Source organism: Rhinopithecus roxellana, chromosome 1 (genome assembly GCF_007565055.1).
Source record: "Rhinopithecus roxellana isolate Shanxi Qingling chromosome 1, ASM756505v1, whole genome shotgun sequence".
NCBI lineage: Eukaryota > Metazoa > Chordata > Mammalia > Primates > Cercopithecidae > Rhinopithecus > Rhinopithecus roxellana.
The window spans coordinates 152,476,618-152,491,805 of record NC_044549.1 but is presented as its reverse complement, the minus strand read 5'-3'; the positions used below and the strand labels follow the sequence as shown (position 1 = coordinate 152,491,805).

At 37.5% G+C, this 15,188-nt stretch overlaps 1 pseudogene; it reads left to right on the top strand.

Moving 5' to 3' along the window:
- Nucleotides 1–11,251: 11,251 nt before the first annotated feature.
- On the top strand, nucleotides 11,252–13,141 carry LOC104680047 (annotated as a pseudogene).
- Nucleotides 13,142–15,188: the final 2,047 nt, after the last annotated feature.

Sequence of the window (15,188 nt, the reverse complement as noted above, 5' to 3'; positions counted from 1 at the left end):
AGAGTATTTATAAATGTCTTAATTGGGCAAAATAAAAATGCGTTCTTAAATTTAAAAAGTGTAATTATCTATCCTATGCAAAATCTGGGAACTACTGACCTACGCTCATGTCTCAAGTAAGAAAACTTGAGAACCAGGTTGCATTCTCATTAACGTGTTTTCTTCTAGTCAGTCCCTGGCTTTTGAAACTGCCTATTTTATTATAATCTGTTTAAAGCAAAGCAAAGGAATAATTCTAAAGCAAGAAGGACTAAATGGGAACCTTCTGTGTGTGTGCTTCATGTATGATCTTCCTTTCTGGCTCCCTGCTTCCATTTAGGAATTGAGACTATAAAAATTTAAGTGTAAAAAAATTCTTATTCTTTTATTAGATGAACAAACAGTATTATTCACATCACTAAAAAGCTCAAAGGAAAAGATGATTACACTTTAGAAAGTTGTCTCTTTTCCTATTAAATTATTGCTGAGTATATGTGTGTTTCTACCTCTTTTTCCCAAATGCTACTGAAATGATGTAATAGATACAAAAATAAATCCACAGCAGTGTGAGTACTTGGACAAAAATACCACCATTTTATCAGAGCAGTGAAAAGTTTCTGAACAATAAAGAGCACATTCATTTATTTTTTCAACAACTATTTACTGAGGATGTATTATGCCATTCTAGGCATATGGTATAAATACCCATTTGTTAAAAAGAAATATGTCAGATTATGATAAATGCAATGTAAATAATAGATAAGTTCGTGTGATAGAAAAATTACTTGGTGACTGCTCTAATCTGGGTAGTTATGGAAGAGTTCTTTGAGAAACTGATCTCTTAATTGATAGGTAAATAAAAAGGAGCTAGCTGTTTAGATATCAGGAAGAAAACTTTCCTGAGAGACAGAAAAGCAGTGCAAGGAAGGGCTTAAAATGTTTGGGATCTAAAAGAATGCAAGTGAGGTGATGGTAAAGAGTAGGTCATAGGGGGAAGAAGGACCTAGATTATGTAAGTTTTTACAAGCCAGACAAGGAGTTCAGATTTTATTGTAAATAAGATGAGAAGCAACTGGAGAAATGTAGGCAGAAGAGTGGTATGATGTGATATGTTATTTTAAAAGACAGCTTTGATTAATTTTTGGAAAGTGAAGGTGGTATATAAATTTGGATGAGTTGGCTGTAATTATGGAAAAGTTAATTTACAGTCTATATAAAAGTGTTAAAACTACAATAACGAATAACAAATCCATAGACAGGCCATCTCAAGGGTCATTTATTCAGTGACAGCAATAACATTAAAAAGTAGAGCCTTTTAACCTTTTTACTCTGACATTTTTGGTGTCTTGGCTTTGTCCCTATGGTTGCAAGATAGCTGCAGTAGTTTCAGATTTTAAATAAAGACATGGCAACACCTGTATGTATAAGCTTCCCGGTAAACCTTCACTCTGACCAACCTTTTCTTTATAGCCACAAAGAGTTATGATTTACATGTACAGATTTATCTTTACAGCAATAAAAATTTAAGTTGGAGTGAAAAATTCTTCATTGGCCAATATTTGCCAATTAGGATTTCAAATATGAATAACTAAGAAAGTTGTACATCAAAAAAAGCAAATAATTAAACTCTAAGTCTTAAGTTAGGAACCAGAAGAACACTAGATATAATTATTGTCCTTTAAATTTTTTTGAGGATACCACATTCATAAAAATGATCAGACTGTTTTGAAAAGAAAAATAAGACTTCAAAAATAAAAATACAAATGCAGAAAAAAACCCAGATGGGCTAAAATAGCAGAATGAACACAGCTGAATACTAAATTTCTAAACTAGAAGGCAGAGCCAGCCCCAAAAAAAGTGGATATTTTTGCAACCCACAGAAATATAAAATTTTAGTAAATTTTAAAAAGTGAAAAAGAATAGAGATCAGATTTGTTGACCGTAATGTGATGACAGTGAGAAATTAACAGCAAAAGGGTAGATAGATGAAGACCATCCACGTGAAAAAGATAAAAAGAAGACAATTAAAAAGCAAAACTTTGGTTAAAGAGGGACTGAAAACTACAATTATAGGCAGTTACATGGTGTGCCAGCTATGCTGGCCATATCTCTGAGACATGTTGATTATTTGCTGAACATACAATAACAGCATATATGAAAATATGTAAGATTAGGCCAACACAGTATTGAGAAGAAATTATGTTGCCATAAATATATTAATTAAAAAATAAAAATCACTGAAAGTAAATCAACTATGCATTCAACTTGAGAAAAAAGAGACAAAACATACCTAAAGATAAGTTGGAAGTTACCGAGCCAAGAAGCACGAGAGCGTGTTCATGGGGCCAGGACTGAATGAGGCTTACTTTGTTATTAAATCTTCCTCACTGACGTGTCACCTTAAACTTTCTCTGTGCTACAAGACCCTTTTATGCAATAAAAACTTTGTTTTTGAAAGTGATACTTAGCTAAATTTGTCCAGAAATATTGTGAATAGTAATGAAAAGGTAGGTCAAAGTGGGGTAAAATAGAAACAAATATTTCATCCATAAATGAATGATCGCTAGGGAGTAAATGTCTACTCAAAATGTCCTGTGGGCTCAGAGATGAAGTGTGAGTTGGTCCTATAGACGCCTTACCTATGGTACTTGGCCAAAAAATGAGGGTGGGAATGAATCATACTAAGTGCAAAAACCAGTAGCAAATGACAAGAAGCTTGAGATGTCTAATTTCAGGAGTATTATGGTCAGAGTCATCTCATGATACCTAATATAGCTTATTTTAGAATGCTTACTAATAACAACGTGTTTTTCTTTTTTTAAGACAGGGTCAGGCCGGGCGCGGTGGCTCAAGCCTGTAATCCCAGCACTTTGGGAGGCCGAGACGGGTGGATCACGAGGTCAGGAGATCGAAACCATCCTGGATAACACCGTGAAACCCCATCTCTACTAAAAAATACAAAAAACTAGCCGGGCGAGGTGGCGGGCGCCTATAGTCCCAGCTACTCGGGAGGCTGAGGCAGGAGAATGGCGTAAACCCGGGAGGCAGAGCTTGCAGTGAGCTGAGATCTGGCCACTGCACTCCAGCCTGGGCGATAGAGCGAGACTCCGTCTCAAAAAAAAAAAAAAAAAAAAAAAAAAAAAAAAAAAAAAAAAAAAAAAAAAGACAGGGTCTCACTCTGTCACCCAGGCTAGAGTACAGTAGTGTGATCGCAGGTCATTGCAATCTCAACCTCCTGGGCTCAAGTAATCCTTCCGCTTCAGTCTCTGAAGTAGGCATGTGCCATGATGCCTGGCCATTTTTTTTTTTCATTTTTTGTAGAGATGTGGTCTCACTATGTTGTCTAGGCTGATCTCAATGTCCTGGAAGATTCTTAAGGGATCTTCCTGCCTCACCCTCCCAAAGTGCTGGGATTCCCAGCATGAGCCACTGTGCCCAGTCACAACTTAAGTTTTATAGTACTTATTCATAGTCCTTATTGTTTATAGAATATTATCATTCTTTTTGGACTAGGAATTAGTTCCTGTATGGAAGTTACTATGAAACAAAATTGTGTTCAAAGTAAATAAAAACATTCTAAAATCTAAATTATCAGATGGTAAGGTGGCTTCCTTGGTAGTTGACAATTTTTCTGTCTCTGAAAACATTAAATAATGGCTAGCAGATTGCTTATAGGAAATGCTAGAGAGGAAAATTATTTATTGAATGGGATGGGGAGAGGGGTGACCCCAAATTCCCTTTACATCCTGACATTTTAGAATTTGTTTTTTGGGTGTACCCCACTTACTATAGATATATCAAAGGGGTCTTCGACTAATTAGCTTCCAAATAATTTTGTCTACACATAGAAAATAGTTCGTCTTGTGTGTTTTCTAGTCATTCTTAGCCCTTTCAAAGATTCTACAGTTTTAATCAAAAAGAAATAAGTAATGTACATTGCTATGGTTTGAGTTTGTCACCTCTGAAACTCATGTTGAAACTTACTCCCCAATGTACCAGTATTAAGAGGTGGGGCCTTTAAGAGGTTACTGAGTCATGTGTGCTCTGCCTTCATGAAATGATCAATCCATTCATGGATTAGTGAATTAATGGGTTCTCACAAGACCGTGTCTGTTATAAAAGCCCATATAGCAAACTTGACTCCTCACCATGTGATGCCCTGCCTTGTTTTGGAACACTGCAGAGTCCCCACCAGCAAGAAGCCCTTCACCAGATGCACTTCCTTGCCCTTGGACTTCCCAGCCTCCAGAACTGTAGGAAATAAATTCCTTTCCTTTACAAATTACCCAGTCTCAGGTATTTAGTTTAGGAAGAGAAATTGCATGCCTTTATTGAAAAATGGTTGTTCCATATACTCTGTACTTTCCAGCAATAGCATTAAATGGTGTTGCACATTTTGAAGTTGGAACTTCTTTTAAGATATTCTGCTCAGGTTCTGACAATGAAAACAACATAATCCTACTCATATTATTCCTGCCTCATCACCAATGCTTTTAAGGTACCAGGTATGAGTGATGTTGCTTTGACTATTATGGCAAATCCAGCACAATAGATCACATTAACATGGTGACACTACAGGATCATTTACATAAAAACAGTTAACATTTGTTGAATGCTTTCTACCTACCAGGCATTATTCTAAGTACTTTACATTTGCTGGATCATATAATCTTCAAAACAGCACTATGATGTCGATGCCAATTTTATCCTAATTTTACTGATGGTAAAATTGAGGCAAAGAGAAGTTAATATACTCAAAAGTCACAAAACAAGTGAGAGAGAGAGGGAACACAGATTTAAACTCAGAAAGTTATAAATTCCAATCATATGCTCTTCTTTTTTTTTATCATTTCTACATTAGATGATGTAGTCTATACTAAGGAGAAAAAATATTTCAAGAAAAGGAGAGTAAAATAACAAGGGGCAGTGAGATGGAGTGGAGAGAATATTGCACTTGGAGTCAAGACTTTGTATTTCTCATTTTGATATGCCTCTGTTTAATTTTTAGTGGACCATTTAATGACTGATTCTTATCTATAAAATGCAAATTGAATGCATGCCTTTTGATTTAATACTCTTTGTTTGCCTCATGCCAGACCTTTCACAAATCACCTTCACATGAATGATCTCATCTAAGCTTGACAGAAATTTTCCAAGAAACTCGAGGTTCAAAATAGTGGAGGCTCCCACCTCCACTGTCCCACCCACTTTGTTGCACAGATGGTAAGGATCTTCGGACTCCAAAGGCAGTGTCTCTTCCTCCTATATTCTGCTGCCCTATTTTACGTATATAAAAGCATTTTTTAAACTGTGAAATAACTTTCATAACTAAAGTGGCATTCAAAGGTGGATTGGTAATGCTTTCAGCAGAAGCAACCTGCAAAGAAAGAATAATTTTGGAATTTATTTGGAGGAGCCAGACTAGTTTACATGCAAATCACATGCATTCTTAATTTATTTTGTTTAAGTCTCAGAACAAATGCTAAACTGATGGAAGAATATGTGCTTCTCTGTGCTCCGGTGAATTCCTTATTTTGTAGCATAAAATGATAAATGTTTGAACAGCTGCAATTATAAAGTTAAGAAACCATGCAACACAAATACAAACACACACACAAGTACACACTTTTTTTCTGTCCAGCCTTGTGGGTTGGAACTGTGCCACAGAAAAGAATCCATGGGTGACAAATTTATTTTCATTCATTATGCTGAATCCCTCGCATGGCATAACTTTCTCTGTGGGAGGTTTACCTCAAGAAGGGCAAAAAAAAAAAAAAAAAAGAAAAAAAGAAAAAATGTGAACAAACCAGCTTTCTTGATTTATTGTCTTGGAATAGTTTCTGAGATATTGTTCTCCTTCGGGTACAAGCTAAATATAAGCTAAATATTTTTGCAACAATTGAGGATTAATGGGAAGGAGTTGATGGGTGGAGACAGCTTGGCCTTAGTCATTGTACAAATCTTTAGTTTCCATTTTATCTTTGTATACTTAAGCAGCTGAATAGAAGGAGTTGTTATTTCTTATTTAACTTATTTTAAGCACATGTACTCTAAATATATACTATTATGCAGGTGAGCCTGTGTGTCTATTTAACTCGTATGCAGTCATTGTAAACTCTTTTATTGGTTATATATTTGAAATCTGAGAACTCGGTTCTTGGTGTTCTGGGAAGTACATGAAGACTTATAGTGGGCTGAACTTCCTTGTTGTCTGCTGAAAATGAATGAATGGGCCTGAATCTGCTCCTTGCCTATTTACTGAGATGTACGTAAATCATACAATATCATGTGGGACGGAATTAAGAGAATCATAGAACGTCGGATTTGGAAGAGACCTTAGAGCACATTATCACAATTTTATTGGTCAGGGAAACAAAGCCTCCATGGGTATTATGTGAATATGGGATTTAATGTAAAAATTAGACCTCATCCAATACTGTAAGAACTGAAAAAGTGAAGGTCTAGAGGGGAGTTGAAAACACCAAGGAAAGGTCACTAATCATTCAGCCTTTAGGCATTGGTGTGAGTGGACAAACAGAAGCTTTCATGAAAATCCAAGAAATTTAAGGACTACATAAAATTTGAACAATTGTGCTTTTGATATATTGAAATTTCACTATGTATCAGGAACTATGCTAAGCATCACACATCTTGCATGTCTTTTTCTTAGTGATTCTAGAATTATTTTTCAATTATTTATACATAAATAAATATGAAAATCTTTACGTAGAAAAATTGAGTGAGAAACACCAAAGACTCTGTAAGAAAAGCCACATTGTCATCAGAACAAGGATCCTAGTAGAAAATAGTTTAGGTGGAGTCTTTAGATCATAGTATATCTTTCAGCTTCCTTTTGAAGTTATAAGAATTTCTTTTGGAGAATTAAATGGGAAAGGTAGTGAATGAGCCCAGGGAAATAAAGAAAGCTCCACAGTCTGGCATCTGACAGATCTGTAAAATGAGCCGAATACTGGATATCTGGCATGAATATGGTTTGAGAGTGGGATGGTTTGATTTGTTTTTTCTTCTGAGCTCACCATGACCAACTTCCAGATCTCAGAAAAATTTCAGTGTGGTAGAGTGAATGTCCTCAGCTGACAACAGTGCCTACAAGCAAGAGTGGGGACTTCATCAGCATATGGTCCAAGCTGATAGTAACCTGAGCCAGGTATCCCAGAGCTGAAGGATTCTTAGTAGTAATAGCCATTAGCATGTCTGTTTCTTGGGTCACACTGCTTAATCTAACTAGTTGCTGTTTATGTCTATTCAATTGTCATCTGGAATTGCCCTTCAGCATGACCCTGAGGATTCCGCTTACTTGTCTCCTGTGTTAGATCCCCTAGATCCTGTATTGAAGTGAAACACAAAATCAGAAGCTTTTTGAGCAATGGTTCATGAACTTTATGTTGCAAACTAAACTAAAATGTTGTTATTATATTATCAGATTTAATTTTTAATTAGTCTGGATTAAAATTTTAGGTTTTTTGTTATTTAGCTTACAATTTTGACGGCGTTGCGCAAGTATTGTTTTTTGAGAACTCCAAAGACACTTTGAATCCCAATCTTATATGTGATATCTAATTTTATTTTCTCTTCCCTGGAAGGCTGTAAGATTTTTCTCTTTGCATTCTATGTCCTTGTATTTCCTCAATTTGGATGTGTTTTATTCCACTTATATCAGTTAGCAGTATATATTTCAGGAATTTTTTTCCAACGTATTTTGTAAGTAATTTCCTTTTCTTTTTTTGTTCTCTTTCTAGAGGTCCTCTCACTTATATGTGGGACCTCCTGAACTCATTCCATAATTTTTAATATTTTTTCCCATGTTCTATTTTCTCAACTTGCTGTTCTCTTTTCATCATTTCCTGAACTTGTTTTTTTTTTTTTTTTTTTTTTTCAAATTTTCTATTGAGTTCCTCACCTCTACTCTTTCATGTTTTTGTTCTTTGATTTTGTTACAGCACTTCTTGTTTCATGGCTGGCTGAAATGTTTTTCTTATTTCTCTGAAGATTAAAATTACAGTTCTACTAAAGGTCTTCCTGTTTTCTGTTCACATAAGCTCTGTTCCTTCCAAGTTGTTTTTTATTCTGTTTATTTCTGCCTATAACTTTCATATTAGAGGTGACCTTTGGATATTTGTCCATCCTTGGCAGTTGTCATTTCCTTTTTTTTTTTGAGATGGAGTCTCACTCTATCACCAGGCTGGAGTGCAGTGGCGTGATCTTGGCTCACTGCGACCTCCGCCTCCTGGGTTCAAGCGATTCTTTTGCCTCAGCCTCACAAGTAGCTGGGACTACTGGCACAAGCCACCATGGCCAGATAATGTTTGTATTTTTAGTAGAGAATGGGTTTCACCATGTTGGTCAAGATTGTCTCGATCTCTTGACCTCGTGATCCGCTCCCCTTGGCCTGCCAAAGTGCTGGGATTACAGGTGTGAGTCACCGCTCCCAGCCCATTTCCTCCAATGAATCAGATCCAAAAGTGGATTAAATTCTCTGAGTGCTTGGCTTAGGTAGCACTTGTTACCTCTAAGGAGACTTGCTTGAATTCTTTATATGATGTTAGTCTTTCTCCTTAGGCTGATAAGGTTGAAAGAAAAGTCTCTTCCAATATTGTCCTTGTATATTTGTGTCTTTAAACATCTCTTTAGTGGTTTTAAATATGTGTGTGTGTGTGTGTGTGTGTGTTTAAGGGAGAAGTGTGATAAAAGGGCTTTTAATTTTTTGGAAACTAAGATGTCCCTATTATCTTACTAAGCCTCACAGCAAATACCAAATTAAGATGGGGGGAGGCTAGTGGGAAGTGTTTTCTTTTCCTCGTGGAAATGAATTTAAAGGGTTTTATGACTTGTCCATATTCTCACAACTGTTGAGTGGATAAATCAGAATCTGAATGTGCAGAAGGTGGATTTTATAGACACTGACTAAAGATGTGTGCCCTGGGGACAAAATAAAGCCTAGATAATAGCTTCTCTGACAGTTTGTGAGGATCTGACAGTTTCTGGTCTGTATAAGTGAAGAAGGAATCAATAAAAGAGGTATATCAAATTATATAATCAAATAAGCAATATTACTTGATTATATAATTTTGCATAAACATTTTAGTCTAACCAGAGAAGCTTGTTCGAAATCTGTTAGTTCTACTTCCAAAATCAACTTCAAGTCTGTGCATTCTTCTCCAACTCCACTGCTACCTTTCTAGTCTTCAAATAATCACAAGTATTCTCTTGGCTTATCACAATAAACCTCCTACCTGATGATCTCACCTCCATTCTTCATCTCTTCTTACAAATAATGCATATGGAACTGAGAAGAATCTTTTCTAAAATTTATATCATCCCCTTTCCTTGCTTAAGATGTTTTAAAGTTCTTCTATAACAATAAAAGGTAAAATATAATTCCTCAGCATGGTCCATAAGGGCTGAATAGGCTGATGTTTATCCACTTTTTCAACATCAGCTTTTGCTTCACTCGCTGTGCTCCAACCATAATGGTTTTATTTCACATTTGAAAAAGTGCTGGGAGATTTCCTACTTTAAGGATTTGGCTTATGCTATTCTCTTTGCCTGGGATGCTCTTCCTACTACTGCCAATTGATTGACACTTCATCATCATTCTTCAGAACTTATCTTAAATTCCTTTTTTAAGAGTCTGGCATAATCTATGCCCTGCGTGAATTATATTCTTTGTTTCTTTTAATGTTTCGGATTATCTACATGTAATTGCTAAACCATCAGAAAATAATCTAGAGAATCTGAAAAGTCATTCCTTTCATTGTATGCATTTGTACTTTTCTTTTCTTTTCTTTTTTTTTTTTTTTTTTTTTTTTTTGAGACGGAGTCTCGCTCTGTCGCCCAGGCTGGAGTGCAGTGGCTGGATCTCAGCTCACTGCAAGCTCCGCCTCCCGGGTTCACGCCATTCTCCTGGCTCAGCCTCCCAGGTAGCTGGGACTACAGGCGCCGCCACCTCGCCAGGCTAACATTTGTACTTTTCCAACGACAATGTCAGAAGTATATTATCAGATGAGAATGTGCTTTTAATTCGCAAAGTAAAGTTGTAAGAACCCACTTTGTGTGAGATAGTGAAGTGTGCTGAAACAGCGCTGGGGGCTTGGGCTTTGCGGCTAAGTTGAGCAGTCACCATAGCCAAGTTAAATTGCTTCCATAGACTTCATTTCCTCTATCTCTGAGGTACAAAGATTGGAAGGAGACAATTCCTATAGACCTTTCTGACTTACTATTCCAAAGGTGCTCTATAGTAAAACACGGCTTTCAAATGATTTTCCAATACAGACATACCTTAGATATTAGCAATTCAGTTCCAGATCACTGCAATAAAGTGAATTTTGCAATAAAGTGAGCCAAACAAAAATTTGGGTGTTCTTGTGCATATAAATGTTATGTTTGTGATATACTATATTCTATTAAGTATGCAATAGTGTTATATCAACAAAACAATGTACATACACCTTAAATAAAAATGCTCTTGCTAAAAAATGCTAACCATCACCAGGGCCTTCAGCAGATCCTAATCGTTTTGCTGGTGTAGGATCTTACGTCAATGTTGATGGTTTTTGACTGATCAGAGTGGTGGTTGCTGAAGGTTGGGGAAGCTGTGAGGATTTCTTAAAATAAAACAATAATGAAGTTTGTTCCATCAGTTGACTCAAGAACATTCTTGTCCCAAAAGATGTCTCTGTAGTGTGTGATGCTGTAAAACTTCTCTCAGAATTGAAGTTAGTCCTGCAAACCCTGCCACTGCTTTATCAACCGAGTTTATGTAATATTCTAAATCCTTTGCTGTCATTTCAAAATACTTACAGCATGTCCACCAGGAGTAGATTCCATCTTTAAAAAACAAAACACTTTTTTTGGCTCATTCATAAGAAGAAACTCTTCACCCATTCAAGTTCTATCATGAACTTGCAGTAATAGAGTCACATCTTCAGAGTAGATTTAGCATAATTCTTGTGAACCCTAGGATTTTCAGAATGATGAATGAAATTTGGCTTCAACTTAAAGTCACATCTGCATTAGCCCCTCACAAGAGAGTCAGCCTATTCTTGGAAGCTTTGAAACTAGGAATTGACTTCCACTCTTTATGAAAGTTCTAGATGGCATCTTCTCCCCACAGAAGGTTGTTTTAAGTATACTAAAAATCTTCAGAAGACCCGGATAGTGGGAGACAGTATTCAGATCTTCTGTAGCCTGCGCTGGCTCTGGGATCTCAACACAGGTCTTTTGCTCTTCCTCCTCTTGAGCAGCCGTGGCTGCCAGGAAGACCCAGAACCCCAAGGCTGGGGTGGCCCAAGTGCAGGTGGTTTTGGTGCTCAACATCAGTGTGGTGCGGGGGCTACAGGACATACTGAGGACCAACCTGGGATCCAAGGGCACCATGAGGACGCCTGTTTCTGGTGCTGGACAAATCAAACTTACTAAAGACAGCTATGTGTCGCGTCACAAAATGCAAATTCACGAAGTGCAAATGCTATTAAATGTATCCTTAATAGCAAAAGTAGCAACAGCTCAGGATGATATAACCGGTGATGGTATGACTTACAGTGTCCTAATAATTAGAGAGCTACTGAAACAGTCCGACCTCTACATTTCTGAAGGCCTTCATCCCAGAATAATCACTGAAGGATTTGAGACTCCAAAGGAAAGGGCCCTTCAGTTCTTGGAACAAGTAAAAGTAAGCAGAGAGATGCACATAGAAACACTTAAGATATGTGACCAGTACATCTCTTCATACTAAAGTTCACGCTGAACTTGCAGACGTCTTAACGTAGGCTGTAGTGGACACCATTTTGGCCATTAAAAAACAAGATGAACCTATTGATCTCCTCATAGAGATGAAAAATAAACCTGAAACTGATACAAGCTTAGAGGCCTGTTTTGGACCATGGAGCACGGCATCCTGATATGAAGAAAAGGGCGGAAGATGCATACATCCTCAAGTGTAGTGTGTCATTAGAACAAGAAAAAAGGGAGTAAATTCTGGCCTTTTTATTTACAAGAGTGAAGAAGAGAGAGAAAAAATCATAAAATCAGAAAGAAAGTTCATTGAACATATAGTTAAAAAATGATAGAACTGGCCAGGTGCGTTGGCTCAGGCCTGTAATCCCAGCACTTTGGGAGGCCGAGGCAGGCGGTTCACGAGGTCAGGAGATCGAGACCATCCTGGCTAACAGGGTGAAACCTTTACTAAAAAAAAAAACAAAAAAATTAGCCGGGTGTGATGGCGGGCGCCTGTGGTCCCAGCTACTCAGGAAGCTGAGGAAGGAGAATGGTGTGAACCCAGGAGGCAGAGCTTGCAGTGAGCCTAGATCGCGCCACTGCACTCCAGCCTGGGTGAGAGCGAGACTCCGTCTCAAAAAAAAAAAAAAAGAACTGAAAAGGAAAATCTGCGGTGATTCAGTTAAAGGATTTGTTGTTATTATCAAAAGTAAATTGATCTCTTTTCCTTAGACGCTCTTGCAAAAGAAGGTGTAGTAGATCTGCACAGAGCTAAAAGTAGAAATATGGACAGGCTGACTCTTGCTTGTGGCAGGGTAGCTCTGATTTATTTTGATGACCTAAATCCCAACTGCTTGGGACTTGCAGTTCTTGTGCATGAGTATACATTGAGAGAAGAGAAGTTTACCTGTATTGAGAAATGTAACAATCCTCACTCTGTCACATCATTGATCAAAGGATCAGATAAGCACACACTCTCTCAAACCAAAGACGCCATCAGAGATGGCTTGAGGGCTATCAGAAGAGCTATTCATGATGGCTGTGTAGTTCCAGGTGTTGGTGCTGTGGAAGTGGCAATGGCAGAAGCCCTAATTAAATATAAGCCCAGCGTAAAGGCCAGTGAACAGCTTGGAATTCAAGCATTTACTGATGCATTGCTCGATTATTCCCAAGGTTCTTGCTCAGAATTCTGCTTTTGATCTTCAAGAACATTAGTTGAAATTCAAGCAGAATATTCAGAATCAGTCTGCTTGTGGATGTGGACCTCAACATAGGTGAACCAATGGTAGCAGCAGAAATAGGAGTATGGGATAACTATTGATGAAAGAAACAGCTTCTTCACTCCTGCACTGTGATTGCCACCAACCTTCTCTTGGTTGACGAGATCATGGAAGCTATTAATAGAATATCTTCTCTGAAAGGTTAAGTTGAAGCTTCGCTGTATCTGAGTCTTGAAGACTCTGCAAAGTGATCCTGAGGAATATAGCTGTGGAATTTTTGTCCAAGCTTCAAATGGTTTTCAAAGGAATTTTCTTTTCCCATATGAAAAAAAAGAGAGAACACTGGTACTTAACAGAATTTTGAAGTTCTGAAATTACAATTACAGTATTTTTTTAATTGCACTGAAGTATAAGCACATAAAGTAGGTCCGTGTCTGTCTTTTACCCAGTGAACAGGATGTTTTGCTTTAGCTGCAGTTACATAAAATTCCATGTGAGAAAAGCATGTTATCTACCTTATTATTAAATATTTATTGAAAAACAAATTTTAATGTTTAATAATTTCTTATGAGGATGTTTGTTAAATTATCCAACAGTGTCCTATTGTCAAGTATTGAGGTTTAAATAAACTTTGTGCTAATATAAATAACACTTATGTAATTTAAGATTTTGAAAGCATCCCTGTTAGTATAAATTTCTATTTGTAAACTTATTGGATCAGTTGGACTTTTCCTGCTTTTGAAATAGCTTTGCTACAGTACTCCCCACAAAACATTAAGCTGTAGTAAATGAGAAGAAGAGTAAACTAGAGGCAAGGGAGTTGAGAGAGTTGCAAGGGACAAGTGGCAAAAATAGAAGAAGCAGAGGTAAAAGATGATGGAGGGCATGGTGACTAAGGGCTAAGGCTATTGGGTGAAATAGAGATTCATAGCTGACCATATTTTCAAGCCTCTGAACTTTTGCTTGTGCAGCATTGTCCATCCCACACCCTCTAGTGTCATATTTTTCTCACCCAAATTACCATTCTCTCCTACATATTTCCACAAGATTGTTTATATACAGTTGGTCTATTTCTGTAGTCCTTGAAGATGAAATTGTGTGATACTCTGAACCACACCCATATAAGACAGTGAAGTAATTGATAAATGCTGTGTGTGTTCTGACTGCTCCAGCAACTGGCCATTCTCTGACCTCTTTCCTTCCACTTCAGCCTCCTCATTCCCTGAGACATCCCAATATTTGAGGGCTTAGCAGTTATCTTCAGTGAATGTGTAATAAATATTAAAACCTCAAAACAAAAATAAAATATGTTGTTTAGTATCTAGCCACCTTTATCAGCTATCCTAGCGAGATCTTTTGGCTAACTCGCTGCAACTTCTGTGTCAGCACTTGCTGCCTCATCTTGTGCTTTCGTGTTATGAAAATGACTTCTTTGCTTAAATCTCATGAACCAAACTTTTGCCAGCTTCTGACTTTTCTTCTTTAGCCTCCTCACCTCAGTGTATAGTATCTTATGGATCACAGTATGGTCTTGCTCTGGATTGGGCTTTGGTTTAAGGGAATGTTGTGACTTGTTTGATCCTCTATCCAGACTTCTCGAACTTTCTCCATACCAGCAATACAGCAGATTTACTTTTTTTATTTGTGTGTTCACTGGAATGGCATTTTTAACAGACTTCAGTAATTTTTCCTTTGCAGTCATAATTTGGCTAAACGTTGGAACAAGAGACCTAGCTTTGGGCCTATTTCAGCTTTCAACCTGTCTTCCCCTCACTTCATCCTTTCTATTTTTTGATTGAAAGTGAGAGGCATGTGACTCTTCCATTCATGTAAACACTTAGAGGCCATTTTAGGGTTATTATTTGGCTCTATTTTATTTTTAATTTATTTATTTTTGAGGCAGAGTCTCACTCTATCACCCAGGCTGGAGTACAGTGGTGCAATCTTGGTTCGCTGCAACTTCTGCCTCCCAGGTTCAAGCGATTCTCTTGCCTCAGCCTCCTGAGTAGCTGGGACCATACAAAGCTAATTTTTGTATTTTTAGTAGAGACACGGTTTTGCCATGTTGGCCAGGCTGCTCTCAGACTCCTGACCTCAAGTGACCTGCCCGCCTCGACCTCCCAAATTGATGGGATTACAGGCATGAGCCACAGTGCCCAGCCTGGCTTAATTTTAATACTGGGATGTCTCAGGGAATAGGGAGGCTGAAGTGGAAGGAAAGAGGTCAGAGAATGGCCAGTTAGTGGAGCAGTC